We start from the raw sequence: 15,136 nt of genomic DNA on the forward strand, positions 1-15,136 counted from the left end.
TAATGGTTTGGTATAGCACTGAATAAATAGATTAATTTAGTTGGAATTGTCATTTTCATTATATTGACTTTAGCTATCCATGAGCAATTAATATTCTTCAAATTGTTTAGATCTGACATTATTTGTGTGAAAAGTGTTTTGTAGTTGTGTTCATAGAGTTCCTGGGTTTGTCTTGTCAGGTAGATTCCCAAGTATTTTATATTGTCTACAGATAATTTAAATGGAATTTCTCTCCCTATCTCTTACTGCTGGACTTTGTTGGTTATATATAGAAATGCTGATGATTCGTGTGGGTTTATTTTGTATCTTGTATCCTGCAACTTTCTAAAAGTTGGTAATAATTTCAGGTAGTTTTTTAATTGATTCTCTAAATTTTCTAAGTATAACATGATATCATCTACAAAGACTGGTAGTTTTGTTTCCTCATCTGTATTCTAATTCCTTTGTTTTTTCTTATTGCTATAGCTAACATTTCTAGTACAGTGTTAAATAATGGAGGTGATAATGAGTATCCTTGCTTCCCTCCTGATTGTACTGAGCAGACTTAGAAACCTAGTTTATCCCTATTACAGATCATGCTTGCTGTTGATTTTAGATAAATATTACATTTCATTTTAAGGTAAGCACCATTTATTCCTATGTTCCTATGCCCTCTAGTGTTTTTGGGTGCTGTATTTTTTTCAAAGCCTTTTTTTGCATCTATTCAGATAATCATATGATTTCTGTTGTTTTTGTTATTGGTGAGGTCAGTTATGTTGATAGTTTTTCTAATATTAAACCAGTCCTGCATTCCTGGTATAATTGTGATATATTGCTGTATTCTCTTTGCTAGTATTTTATGTAAATTTTTTGCATCAATATACATTAAGGAAGTTTGTGTATAGTTTTCTCTGTTTCGGCTCTTCCTGGTTTGGATATTGACACCATATTTGTGTTATAAAAGGAATTTGGTAGGACTTTCACCTATTAGTATTGGGATTAATATTTAAATTTTTGGTAGAATTCGCTTGTGAATCCATCTGGTCCTGGGGATTTTTTCTTAGGAAGTTCATTTATGGCTTGTTCAATTTCTCTTTCTAGATTGGGTTATTTAGATATTTGATTTTTTTCTTCTGCTAATGAGTAATTTATATTTTTGTACATATTGATCCATTTCATTTAAGTTGTCAAATTTATTGGATGTAGTTGGACAAAATAACTCCTAACAATTGTTTTAGTTTCCTCTTCATTGGTGATGAATTAATTCATCTCTTTCATTTTTAATGCTAGTAACTTGGTTTTCTTTTTTTCACCAAATTAACCAATAGTTTGTCTATTTTATTGTTGTTGATTTTCCCCCATAAAACCAGCTTCTAATTGTATTAGTTCAATGGTTTTCTTACCTTCTGTTTTATTAATCTATCATTTGAGTTTCAGGATTTCCAGTTTTATTTTTAATTTGTTATTTTTCTAGTTTTTTTAGTTACATGCCCAATTTGTGGATCTGCTTTTCTCTCTTTTTAAAAAAAATTTTTAAATTAAAAATTTTCTATCAATTCATTTTCACAAGATTTTGATTTACAAATTTTCTCCCCATCTTTCCCCTATCCACCACCTCAAAACAGCAATCCCACTATATACCCCCTCCCCCATCTGCTCTCTCCTATATCTTCCCCCATATCCCCTCCGACTTAACTGTAGGGCAAGATGGATCACCATACCCCAGTGCCTGTATATCTTATTTCCCAGTTGCATGTAAATAATAATAATAGTAATTAAAAAATTTTTTTTTGATTTTACAACTTTGAATTCCATATTCTTTCCCTTCTTCCCTCATTACCCACCCTTAAGCACTTCATTATAGGTTGTGCATGTGTAGTTATGCAAAATATTTCCATAGTGGATATATTGTGAAAGACTGTATTTTCTTCCATCCTATCCCACCCCCCCAACTTGTTCTATGCTCTACTTTGACCCTATCCCTTTTAAAAAGTGTGTGCTTCTAAACCCTCCCCCCCAACCTGCCTTCCCCTCCATCATCCCCCCCTCTTATCCCCTTCCCCCCTACTCTTCTGTAGGGCAAGATACCCGATTTAGTATGTATGTCATTCCCTTCCTAAGCCAAATTCAATGAGAGTAAGGTTGACCCATTCCCTTTTGCCTTCCTGTTCTTCCCCTCCATTGTAACAATTTTGCCTTGCCTATTCTATATGAGAAAATTTACCCCATTCTGTCTCTCCCCATCTCCTTTCATTATATTCCTCTCTTCTCATCAATTTCACCTTTTAAATATCATCCCTTCCTATTCAATTGATCCTGTGCCCTCTATCTATGTATACCTGTACACATACACGTACACACACTGATGTATTCATATGCACATATACCCTCCTATATAGACATATGTATGTATTATATACATATATATATACACACACATCTATATTCCCTTTAACTATCCTCATACTGAGAAAAGTTTCGTAAGTTACAATTACCATTTTTCCATGTAGGCATGTAAATAGTTCCACTTTGATAAGTTCCTTATGATTTCTTTTTCCTCTTTACCTTCTCATGCTTCTTGTTTTAAATGTGAAATTCTATTCAACTGTTTTTTTTTTCATCAAGAATGTTTGAAAGGCCTCTATTTCATTGAATGACCATATTTTCCACTGAAACATTATACTCAGTTTTGCTGGGTAGGTGACTCTTGGTTTTAACCCTACCTCCTTTGACCTCCAGAATATAATATTCCAAGACCTTCAATCCCTTAAAGTAGAAGCTGCCAGATCCTGTGTTATCCTGATTGTGTTTCCACAATATTCAAATTGTTTCTTCTTGGCTGCTTGTAATATTTTCTCCTTGATCTGGGAACTCTGGAACCTGGCTATAACATTCCTAGGAGTTTTCTTTTTTGGGATCTTTTTCAAAAGGTGATTGGTGAATTCTTTCTATTTTGCCCTCTGGTTCTAAAACATCAGGGCAGTTTTCCTTGAGAATTTCTTGAAGGGTGATTTCTAGGTTCTTTTTTTGATCATGGCCTTCAGGTAGTCCAGTAATTTTAAAATTATCTCTCCTGGATCTATTTTCCAGGTCAGTGGTTTTTCCAGTGAGATAGTTCACATTGCCTTCTATTTTTTCATTTGTTTGGATCTGTTTAATAGTATCTTGATTTCTCATAAAGTCATTAGCTCCCATTTGCTCCAGTCTAATTCTGAAGGAATTATTTTCTTCGGTGAGCTTTTGAAATTTTTTCCATCTGGCAAATTCAGCTTTTTAAGGCATTCTTCTCCTCATTGGCTTTTTGAGCCTCTTTTGCCATTTGAATTCATCTATTTTTTAAGGTGTTATTTTCTTCAGTCAGGTTGTTGACTCTCTTTTCATGATTTTCTTGCATCATTTTCATTTCTCTTCCCAGTTTTTCCTCCACTTTCCTTTCTTTTCCTTCCTTCCTTCCTTCCTTCCTTCCTTCCTTCCTTCCTTCCTTCCTTCCTTCCTTCCTTCCTTCCTTCCTTCCTTCCTTCCTTTCTTCAATTGGGGTTAAGTAACTTGCTCAAGGTTACACGGCCACTTATTTTGTGTGGGTGCCAAGTATCTGACGCCAGAACTGATCCTGGGTCTCCCAACACCAGGGCCGGCACACTTACTGGGACACCTGGCCGCCCCTTCATACTTGATTTTCAAAATCCTTCTTGAGCTCCTTCATGGCCTGTAATCAGTTCATGTTTTTCTTGGAAGCTTTTGGTGCAGGAGTTCTGACAGTGTTGTCTTCCTCCCGTTCCATGCTTTGATTCTTTTTGTCTTCAAAAAAGGAATCTAAAGTTAGGTTGCTATGCTTCCTTTTGCTTCCTTAGCTTGCTCATGTTGCCACTCAATTACTTGACTTTTGAGCTCTTTGCCACAGTACAGTTCTGCTTCCAGAGAGGAGAACTTTGTCCCAAACTGCTGGGATTTTCGCAGCTGCCAGAGCTATTAGGAGGGCTCTGTCTTTATAGCCCCCACACACTCTGGCTCACAGGTCTCACTCCTCAGGACCACCACCCAAGGCCACGATCCAGATCCAGGCAGGTTAAAGCAAGAGCAGTTACCTTCTGAATGGTCTCTTCCCCCCCTATGATCTGCAGGCCAGGAGCTGTGGAGCAGCCACTTGCAGGTAGCTGCAGGGCCACCGCACCTCCACCGCTTCTAGCTTGGGGCAGGAGCTGGACTGGCACCCCCCCCCAACAGAGTTCTACATTGACCTCTCACTTTTTCTTTGGCATTTATGGGTCGATAATTCTGGAAACCACCACAGCTGCTGGTGATCCACTCTCCCAAAGTCTGCTGCAGCTGCTGGTCAGGCTGCCCTGGGGCTAAAACCTCCGGGTCACACTGGCCTGGGCTCTGCTTCTAGTACTCTGTGATGAACCCTTCCTGTCCACCTGCCTGGCTGCCTTCAGTGGGAAATTTTGTTTCTCTCTGTCTCTTTGTGGGTTCTGTAGCTCTAAAATTTGTTCAGAGTCATATCATATTTTGTAGGTATTTGACGTGGTTATAGGGCGGGGAGTTCATGGAGTTTTCCTGCTTCTATGCTTCCATCTTGGTTCCGTCCCCCTCTCTCTCTTATTGATGTTAGGAATTAGAGATAAAAATTTTCCCCTAAGCTCCACTTTAGCAGCACCTCATAAATTTTGGTATGTTGTCTCATTGTTGTCATTTTTTAAAATGAAATTATCAGTTTCTATGATTTGTTCTTTGACCCATTTGTTTTTTAGGATTATATTACTTAATTGTAGGGCAGCTAAGAGGCCAGTGAATTAGAGCACTGGCCCTGGAGTCAGGAGGACCTGAGTTCAAATTAGGCCTTCAATACTTGACACACTACTAGCTGTGTGACTGTGGGCAAGTCATTTAATCCCAATTGCCTTGCCTTCCCCCATCCAAAAACAAACAAACAAAAAAAATTATTTAATTTCAAATTAATTTTTTATCTTTCATTGTCCATTATTAGATATAATTTTTATTGCATTGTGGTCTGAAAAAGATGCATTGACTATTTCTGCTTTTCTGTATTTGATTGTGAAGTTTTTATGTCCTCATATATGGTCGGTTTTTATATTGGTGTCATGTACTGCTGTGAAGAAGGAATATTTCTATTCCCTTTCAGTTTTCTCCAGAGAGCTATCATATCTGACTTTTCCAAAATTTTATTCACCTACTTCTTTCTTGTTTATCTTTTGGTTAGATTTATTTAGTTCTGAGGGGGGAAGGTTGAGGTCCCCCATTAGTATAGAATCTATTTCTTTCTATAACTCATTCAGCTTCTTCAAAAATTTAGATGCTATACCATTTGTTGCATATATGTTTAGTAGTGATACGACTTCATTGTGTATGGTACATTTCAGCAAGATATAATTTCCTTTATCTCTTTTAATTAGATCTATTTTTGCTTTTGCTTGTCTGAGATCATGATTGTTACCCCTGCTTTCTTTGCTTTAGTTGAAGCATAATAGATTCTGTTCCAGCCCCTTACCTTTGTCTTACCCCTGTGTGTGTCTCTGCTTCAGATGTGTTTTTGTAGCAATATATTGTAGGATTCTGGTTTTTAATCCATACTGCTATCTGCTTCAGTTTTATGAGTGAGTTCATCGCATTCACAGTTATAGTTATGATAACTGTGTGTTTCCCTCAGTGTTATTCTCGCTTGTTTACCCCCTCTCTCTCTTACCCCTCTCACTCATTCACTCCTCACAAGTGTTTTACTTTGGATCACTTCCCCAATATACTCTCCCTTTTATCATCCCCACCTCCTCCTTCTGTTATCCCCATCCCTTTTTACTTCCTTATGGGATAAGATAGATTTCTATATTCAACTGAGTGTTATTCCCTCTTTGAGTCAGTTTTGATGAGACTAAGGTTTAAGCTTTGCTTACGCCCTATCTTCCCTTCCATTGTAATAGCTTTTTTATACCTGTTTTATGTGGGATAATTTGCCCCATTCAATCTCCCCTCTCCTTCCAGTGCAGTTTTCTTTCTCACTCTTTTATTGGGGGAGTGGTATCATCCCATTGAAGTCACCTTATATCTATACTGTCTACATATACTCCTCCTAATTGCTTTTATAGTAATAAAGTTAAGAGTTAGAAATATTATCTTGCCACATAGAAATAGAATTAGTTTTACCTTATTGAATTTTTTGTTTTCTCATTTCTTTTTTACCTTTTTATGTTTTCCTTGAGTCTTGTATTTGGAGATCAAATTTTTTATTCAGCTCTGGTCTTTTAATTAGAAATACTTGCCTTCCAGTATATCATATTCTAAGTCATCAGTTCTTTAATATGTAAACTGCAAAATCCTGTGTAACCTTGAGTGTAGCTCCATGATATTTGAATTGTATCTTTCTGACTGCTTGATTTGTGAGCACTGGAATTTGACTGTGATATTCCTGGGAGTTTTCATTTGGGGATCTCTTTCATGTGGTGATAAGTGAATTCTTTTATTTACTCTCTGGTTTTAATATATCAAGGCAGTTTTCTTTGATAATTTCTTGAAAGGTGCTGTCTAGGCTTTTTGCTTTTGGTTTTGTTTTTTTATCATGACTTTCAGGTAGTCCAGTAATTCTTGTATTATCTCTCCTGAATTGATTTTGTAGGTCATTTTTTTTCCCAATAGAAATCTCACATTTTTTTTTTTTAAGCAATTGGGGTTAAGTAATTTGCCCGAGGTTATATGGCCAGTTATTTTGTGTGGGTGTTAAGTATCTGAGGCCAGAACTGATCCCCGGTCCTCCCAAGTTCTCCTGACTCTGGGGCTGGTGTTCTTACTCACTGTGCCACCTAGTTGCCCCCCCCCTTTTTTTTTTAACTTAAAAAAATTTTGTTATAACATTTCTTGATGTCTTGTAGAGTCATTAGTTTCTACTTGTTCTAGTCTAATTTTTAAGGAATTATTTTTTCAGTGAGTTTTTATACTTCCTTTTCTGTTTGGCTAGTTCTGTATTTTAGAGTTAATTTCCTCAGTAAATTTTTGTATATCTTTTCCCATGCTGTTGATTCTTTTCCATGCTTCTCTTGCATTACTCTCTTTTTCTGATTTTTCTTCTACTTCTCTAATTTGCTTTTTAAAATCCTTTTTAAGCTCTTCTAGGAATTCTTCTGGGGCCTGAAACCAAATAACATTTTTCTTTGAGGCTTTTACATGTAGCCATTTTGACACTATTGTTCTCTTCTAAGTTTATGCCTTGATCTTCTCTTTCACCACAGTAAATTTCTATGGTCAAGCCCTTTTTTTGGTAATTTTTTCTGCTTTTTGGGGGGACTTTGTTTTTATACAATAACTGGGCTCTGTTCCTTCACCCCAAGCTTTTTGTCCTGGAATTCAGGGTCTTATTATTAGCTTTCACTTGGCTTCAGGGCTTAGGTACTTGCTTTCTCTGGTGGATGGACTTTCCTTCTGGCTTGTACTGGGGAGTGGTGCCTCCCTGTTGGCCTCTCCAGGGTGTGGGGTTTAGTTGGGGGCCTGCTTCAGGGGTGAGGCTTTGCTGCTTGGTTGCTATGGTAACAGAGTCTGTCTGGTGGCTGGCCCAGGAAGAGGATCTTGTTGCTGGTCTGTCCCAGGGGTGGGGACCTGCTGCTGGGTTACTATGGACACAGGGTCTCTCTGCTGGTAGGCCCCAGAGGCAGGGTTTCACTACTGGTCAGCAGTGGGGTCAAGGCCTCTCTGGTGGTTTGTATTGGTGGTGGGGACTTTGCTGGTGGATTGCCTCAGGCTTGGAGCCTTGCTACAGGCCTCTTTCTATAAGGCTGGCTGCTATATGGCTGACCTCAGCCCCCTCCCACCACAGTGAGGCGGACCTTTCATGCTGGTCTGCTAAGATACTTCCCTGCTCCTAAATCAGTTCTGAGGTGGGGGGGTTTTTGTGTTTTTTTGTGTTTTGTTTCTTTTTTTGAGGGAATTTGGTAGGGCTTCAGAGGGTTCCTTCCTCACTCTACCATGTTGGCATTGAAAATCTGTAGTTATCTTTTAAAAATCTGAGTTGGCTGGTTCTCCATGCATCCACATTGGCATTTTCAGAAAACTTATACTGAGCCTTGAAGGCTAGGATTCTGAAAGGCAGAAATGCACAAAGAACTCACTAACCAACTTAAATTTTTTAAAAATTCATTTTTTACTTTTGTTTAATCTTCAAGAAATCTACCTTCTCAGCCCCTTCCCTACTGAGAGCAAAAGAAAGACAAAATCCATTACAAATACATGTAGTTATTAAAAATAAATTTCTATACTGGCCATGTCCAGAAAATATTTGGGTCAGAAGAGGGACTTGAACCCAGGTTTAGGAGGTCATCCTTGTCCACTGCACATCTGAGGTACTTGCTTATTTTCTTGTCATTTACATCTTTCCCTAAAATTGTCTTCAGAGCCTTCTCATCATGCTCTCTATATCTGTCTCTTCCAGGCCTCCTCTGTGCCTTGGGCCCTTTTTTTCCCCCTCTCAGTCCAAAGCTTTCCACTTTTATATTCTTTCTAGATCTGCTATCTTCCAGAATTTTCCTTTCTTTAAAACTCCTTCTTAGTCAACAGCTTCCCTTCCCAACAAGCAGCCTAATTGTGGTAGTAATAGCTTCACTAGCATCATATTAAAGTGTATCCTCTGGCTTCTTGTTTTGTTTTTGTTGAGAGATAGCACAGTTTAGTGACTAGATAGCCAGGGTTCTTCAGGTCTCTTCTCTGACACAACTGACTCTGTGGTCTTAACTTACCTGAGACTTGAAGGAAGCTGGGGAAACCAAAGGGAAGAGGTGAAGATGGAACAGCATTCCAGGCATAGCTAGTGAAAATGCACTGAGTTGAGAGGTGAATTTCTAGAGGAACAGCAAAGAGACCATTGTCAATGGATCAAAGTGTACGTGGGGAGGGCATGTAAGATATAAGAAGATTGGACGGGTAAGAAGGGACCTCATTATCAAGAACCTTAAAAACCAAACAGGTTTTATTATTTGATGCTGGAGATAAAAGGGATCCCCTGGAGTTTGTTGAATGGGGGTGGGAGGGACATGAATTTAAAGGATGATCACTTTGACAGCTAAGTGGACGATGGACTACACAGGGGAAAAGACCTGAGGAAGGGAGACCAACCAGCAGTCTCTTGTTACACTCCAGGGCCCAGTGTCTTGAGCACCAGTGTAAGGACAGAAGGGGGTGTATCTGAGAAATTTTGTGAACATACAATTGACAGAATTTGGAGGATGAGAGAGGGCAGGGAGTTGAGTATGACACCTAGGTTGTGAACCTGGTTGACTGGAAGGATGGCAGTGCCTTTGACAGCAGTACTAGGACTGGTAGGAAGAGGTGAGGATTTGAGGGAGGAAAGATAATGAGTCTGATTTTGGGTGTCTTGGGTTTAAGACATCTGCTGGACTTGTTGGTCAAGATGTCTAATAGGCAGTTGAAAATTTGAGACCAGGGTTTAGGAGAGAGGTTAAAGCTGGATAAATAGATCTGAGAATCATCTACATAGAGATGATAATTGAATCCAAGGGAGCTGATGAGATCACCCAGTAAAATAGCATAGAAAGTAGCTAGGTGGTACAGCCGTTAGAGCTCTGGGCCTGAAGTCAGGAGGACCTGAGTTCAAATGTGGCCTCAGACACTTCCTAGCTGTGTGACCCTGAGCAAGTCACTTAACCCTGTTTGCCTCAGTTTCCTCATCGTCAGATGTGCTGGAGAAGGATATGACAAACCACTCTAGTTAATCTCTGTGAAGAAAACCCCAAAAATGGGGTCACGAAGAGTTGGACATGACTGAACAACAAATACAAAGAATAGATGACCTAGGATAGAACCTTGGGGGAATCCCATAGTTAGTGGGCATGAGTTGAATGAAGATTCAGCAGAGGAGACTGAGGAGTGGTTGAACAGATTGTGTCAAAGGCTACAGAAAAGTCAAGAGAAGTGAGGACAGAAAAGCTTATTAGATTTGGCAATCAAGAGATGGTTAGTAACTTTGGAAAGAGCAGTTTCAATTGTATGATGAGATAGGAAATTGCTGAGAGCAGTGGATAGAACACTGGGCCTGGAGTCAAGAAGACCTGAGTTCAAATGTAGCCTCAAACACTTACTAGCTGTGTGACCCTGGGCAAGTCACTTAACCCTGTTTGCCTCAGTTTCCTCATCTGTAAAATGAGCTGGAGGAGGGAATGGCAAACCACTCCAGTATCTTTGCCAAGAAAATCCCAAATGGGATCACAAAGAGTCAGACATAACTGAAAATGACTGAACCACAGCAAAATTCATTGGACAGAGATCTCTAGCATGTTATTAGTAGCCCCTTGGGGGTCTGACAGCCTGTGTGGACTGGGAAGGGGGAAGGGAATAAATATTTATATGGTGCCTACTATGTGCCAGGCATTGTGCTTCTTACAAATATTATCTCACTTGTTAGGCACTGTGCTGAGTGCTTTTTTACAAATATCTCAATTTATCCTCATGACCACCCTGTGGGGTAGGTACTATTATTATCTCCACTTTTAGTTGAGGAAACTGAGGCAAACAGCAGTTGATTGATTTACCCCCAGGGTCACACAGCTAGTAAGTGTCTGAAGTCAGATTTGAATTTATGGCCTCCTGACTTCAGATCTGGGTCCATTGTGCCACCAGCTGCCTCTGAGTGGGGTGGGAGGAGGGGAGGGGAAGGTGTTAGTGAGGAATGAGCTGAGTGATTGGGACTCGCCAGTCATTGAATTGGCTTCTGGGTAGTTGTCAGAAGGTGATATGGTAGAAAAGCTAAGTGGAAAACGGAGGCATAGGCACTTCAGAGGGGTGGAGGTAACAGCTGTGGATTTGGGGCTGACTGACCTTCCAGGGCAAGGCATGATAATATTCTTGTGAGATAATTGTTTTTTTAAGTTTGTTCAGTCTTACAGTGCTATAGAAATACGCTATTATTGTTGCTACTAATAACTCAGATCTAGTTGGAATAAGGGGTAAGAAAAAATTTTTTAGTTAGATTCTCCTCCCAACCCTCCCATCCCCTCTACCCCCAACAGGCAGGCAGTTCCTACCATTAAAACGTTGGTGACCCCAGGTATTTAAAGTTGTGGTAAGATGAAACCAAATGATCTTAAGATCCTTCTAGCTGTTTGATCTGGGAGTCTTGGGGGGGGGGGCAGTTGGGGTTAAGTAGCTAGTTTTTGTGTTAAGTGTCTGAGGCTTGATTTGAACTCAGGTCCTCCTGACTCCATCACTGGTGCTCTATTCACTGCACCACCTAGCTGCCCCAGGGAGTGTCTTTTTACTGAGTTGTTTATATCTTGTTCATGCCTTAGCATTGAACTGCTTGGATTTGAAAGACCTAAGTTTGCATCTTGGCATGTAACTGGCATGTTTGTTGTTTTTTTTTTTAAGCTACAGGGCACTATAACATCTAGCTAGACACATTAAAGCTGTTAAGTTGTGTTAAAATGATTCAAAGAATCTCCTTCTGATTCGTCATTACGTAGAGATGTTCTTATGCCAGGGGATACTGATCTGGCAGTTTCTCCAGCGAGCATGTCTGCCATGCAAAAGACCCAAGTGGGTGGTTCAGAGATACTCTTCATCTCGTTCACTTTTTGGTCACTACAACACTCAGCCAGTTTATGAATTCTTGTAGCTGTTATGATCTGCTTCAGGGAAGCAAGTACCCATTCTGATGAAATCCCAGGTCATGAAAGTAGGGAGTCAATCAAGAAGCATTTATTAAACACCTGGTGTATGCTGAGCATTGGATCAAAGTCAGTGGAAACTAGTCAATAAACATTTATTAAGCTCTCACAATGTATTAAGAGCTGGGAATACAGATATGGTAAAAAAGATAGTCTCTGCTCCCAAGAAGTTTGCATCCTAACGGGGAAAGGCGACACAAAAGGGAGCTAACCAATCATATCTAGTAAATAAGTTTAGATGCTAGTGTGTCATTTATCTTCACACTGGACCTGTAAGAAAGTCACCATAAACCTTAAAAGTAGTGAGAGGTACCCTATCTGAGAGTCAGGAAACAATTAAACCATCAGTGTGGATTACACAAACCGGGAAAAACTGCTGTGACTAATCTGTTGTTTTTTAAATGAGAGTGAAACTGGGACCATGTGCATATGACTGTGGTGCAGAAACTCCCAAAATAAAACTGACAGGCCACTGTAATTATTTTTTTGTGTGGTTGGAAGGTGAGCTTTTAAAGAACGTTTCTGGTGAAAGTACACTTTTTTTTTAATGGGAATTTAAAAGAACCTCAGATACTGCCTTGCTCTGTAGGATGTGTGCCTGACATTAAGCTTGGGGAGTGAGATGTGTTTCAAGAGAGTGTTGCTCAGGATACTAAGTATTTCTGCCTGTGGATTACCTGCCTCAGGTAACAGTTAATTAGTGATAGACCTGAATCTCCTAACTCCCCAGGTTATTGGGTTTTTTCCTACTATACCAAAGCTGACTCTTTAAAATGAGGAAAAGCTGTCAGGAGAAAATGAAACTTTTTTTTTTTCATTTGTTTTTACCTTGAGTAGGCAGCCAAAGAAAACATATAGAAAGGGACCACATCGAAGTAACTCTTTATAAAGCTCATCATTTTTAGGCACTTACTTTCTTCTTATTCTGTAAATATGAAACTTGATCATTTCTGAATAAGATACCTGCCTGAACAGGAGGCAGGCTGCCCAGTTCCCATGTACCTCCTCTGGTAAAACCCCAGAGTTCTAGACTGAGTAATGACCAAGAATCCAGTGAGAAACTACAGTAAGTAGCATCTTCCACACCAAAACTACATAAAAATCCAGAAGCCCCCAGGCAATCCCCTTTCGCCCCTCCAACTTACCTGAAGCAAAAACAGCTGAACCAAACCCTGCCATTGCAGGATAACTAACCTCTCTCTCTGATCAGAGAGAAATAGCATAAGGGCCCTGCAAAGCTTGGTCTAAAGACAGCAAGAGGGGAGGGCTCTCCTGAGAACTTTCAGGGTTGTCAGGAAGTTCATGGAAGTCCCAGAGAAGGGCGGCAAATAGGCTGGTGCCTCCCACTGCATCTACACAGTATACAGACTGGGAAGGCTCAAGCCTGGAGTGGGGTCTGAGATTCCTAACAACCTAACAACTCACTGTCCTGAGATACCAAGGAGGACCCTGAGGGCTCAACACTCTCAGTCTAAAAGATCCAGGGGGCCTAACCATGGAGGTGGAAGTCAGCATAGGAGCCCAAAACAAGATACAGCTGGGCCGACCGCCTCTCCCAAAAGGACAGCAGAGTAGTAGTTTTGCTCTGGCACAAAGCCACATTTCAGGAATTAGAGAAATAAGTAAATGAAAGACAACACCAGCCTCAAAATTATTACAAATTTAATTCTGTAACCTCTAAGTGCAAATATTCAAAGGAAACAATGGATTTTCCCAAGGATTGTATCAGTACATAGAAGAAATTAAGTAAGATTAAAACTGAAATAAAAAATCTTTAAAGAACTGGAGGAAAAATACTCTTGGCTACTATATTTCAAGAAAACATGAGTAAAAATTGCCTGTATCTATTAGGACCAATGGGCAAAGTGGGCAGAAAAATCTACCACTCACCTCCCAAAAGGAGTCCTAAAAAGAAAAGTCCAAGTTATGTCATAGACCAAGTTCAGAGCTCAAAGAAAAAATACTGCTGGGATCCAGAAAGAACCCATTCAGTTACAAAGGAACCACTGTCAGAATCACATAAGATCTGGCAGCTTCCATGAGAAATGAGAGAAGGTCTTGGAATATAATATTCCAAAAGGCAAAAGAGAGGGTCACAGCCAAGAATAACTTATGCTGGCAAAACCGAGTATAATTTTAGGGGGGGAAATGGACCTTTACTGGAACAGAGGGATTTCAAATATTGATGAAAAGATCAGAAGTGAATAGGAACTTTGAAATATTAGAAAGTACAGAAGAAAGCATTGAAAAGGAGGAGGGCAGTTTTGTAACCTGTGGGGTTTGTTACATACTTGTCTGAGACGAGGTTCATGGTTTCAGATGGAAGGCTCTTGGTGTTCTGCTGGGTGTATTGAAATGTTCTTTTTTTATGCTTAAGTTCAGAATTTTTAAAAAACAAAGACAAAAAAGAAAGAAAGAAACTTAATAGGCAGTAAGCTTTTATTATGTGCCTACTATGTGCCAGGTTCTGTTTAAGCCTGGGGATACAAAGAAAGGAAAAGAACAGTCCAAGGCCTCAGTGAGGAACAGTCCAATTAATAAACAGGCTCTTTAAAGTTCATTTAACAAACCATGAGGCTTAAAGTATCTTATATTTTAGGGATTGAGATAAGAGATTTGTTGTGCTCCTCAACAGAGATGTGTTGAGTGTGCCCAGTGTGTACAGACTTTGATGCCATAGGCAACAATGGTGGCATCTCCTTAGCATTTGCTTTTATTTCATATCAGAACTAACCCTTTGGGGCTAGTTGGGAACTTCTTTAGCTGAAGTTTGTTTTCTTTCTGACAGGCTTTATAATAAAGTCTTTGTACAAGCAGCATAGTATTGACAGGAAGGGGATTGGGTTAGGAGTTAGAGGACCAGGCTCTGGCACTTGCTCCCTCTGGTATAGCAATTCCCTTTACCTCTCCAGGTCCTCTTTACTCAGTTTCTTAATCTGTGAAATCACTGGGTTGGCTCTTCCGAGGTATAAGTCCATATATGATTTTCAGATCCTACAATTTGGTCTTGGCTAAAATACAGAGCAATTGACCTTTCAGAAGTAATTAATTAAAACGACTCTTTTTAAAAAACAAACCTCTTTTTTTCCTTATGATTTAGGCTCCCTGCTTCATGGGTGGAGATTTGTAACGTAGGGTAGTGGTCTGTGTTTGCAGAGTCAGCACTTTTAAGCAGTGATGTTTCCTTGCTCCAGGAGGTCCAGTCCTGTAGAAAGGATCACTGCTAGTGCAGACTGCAAAAGGGACTTGATGTGTTCCCATTAAAGTTTTGTTAAGAGTTATTGTTTGGGATTAGCTGTCATCGTGAAAAAATAGAATTAGCTCCTCTTTCTGTGGGACTGTCTGGTTTTAAATCTTACCTGAAGCAGGAACGTTGCTATCCTTTTGGGGGACTCTAAAACTGTATTTTAAATTTAGGCTTGATGTAAGGAAACATTTCCTAAAAATCAGAGTTCCTTTTCCAGAGGAGGTTCCACTTC

At 39.6% G+C, this 15,136-nt stretch overlaps 1 protein-coding gene across 2 annotated transcripts in view; it reads left to right on the forward strand.

The window, feature by feature from the left end:
- NELFA (negative elongation factor complex member A) overlaps positions 1-15,136 on the forward strand; it is a 42,558-nt gene that overhangs the window by 8,248 nt on the left and 19,174 nt on the right. The window lies entirely within an intron of this gene.

Source organism: Petaurus breviceps, unplaced genomic scaffold (assembly GCF_028583685.1).
Source record: "Petaurus breviceps papuanus isolate PSGF00001 unplaced genomic scaffold, PetGlider_PUasm1.0 140, whole genome shotgun sequence".
NCBI lineage: Eukaryota > Metazoa > Chordata > Mammalia > Diprotodontia > Petauridae > Petaurus > Petaurus breviceps.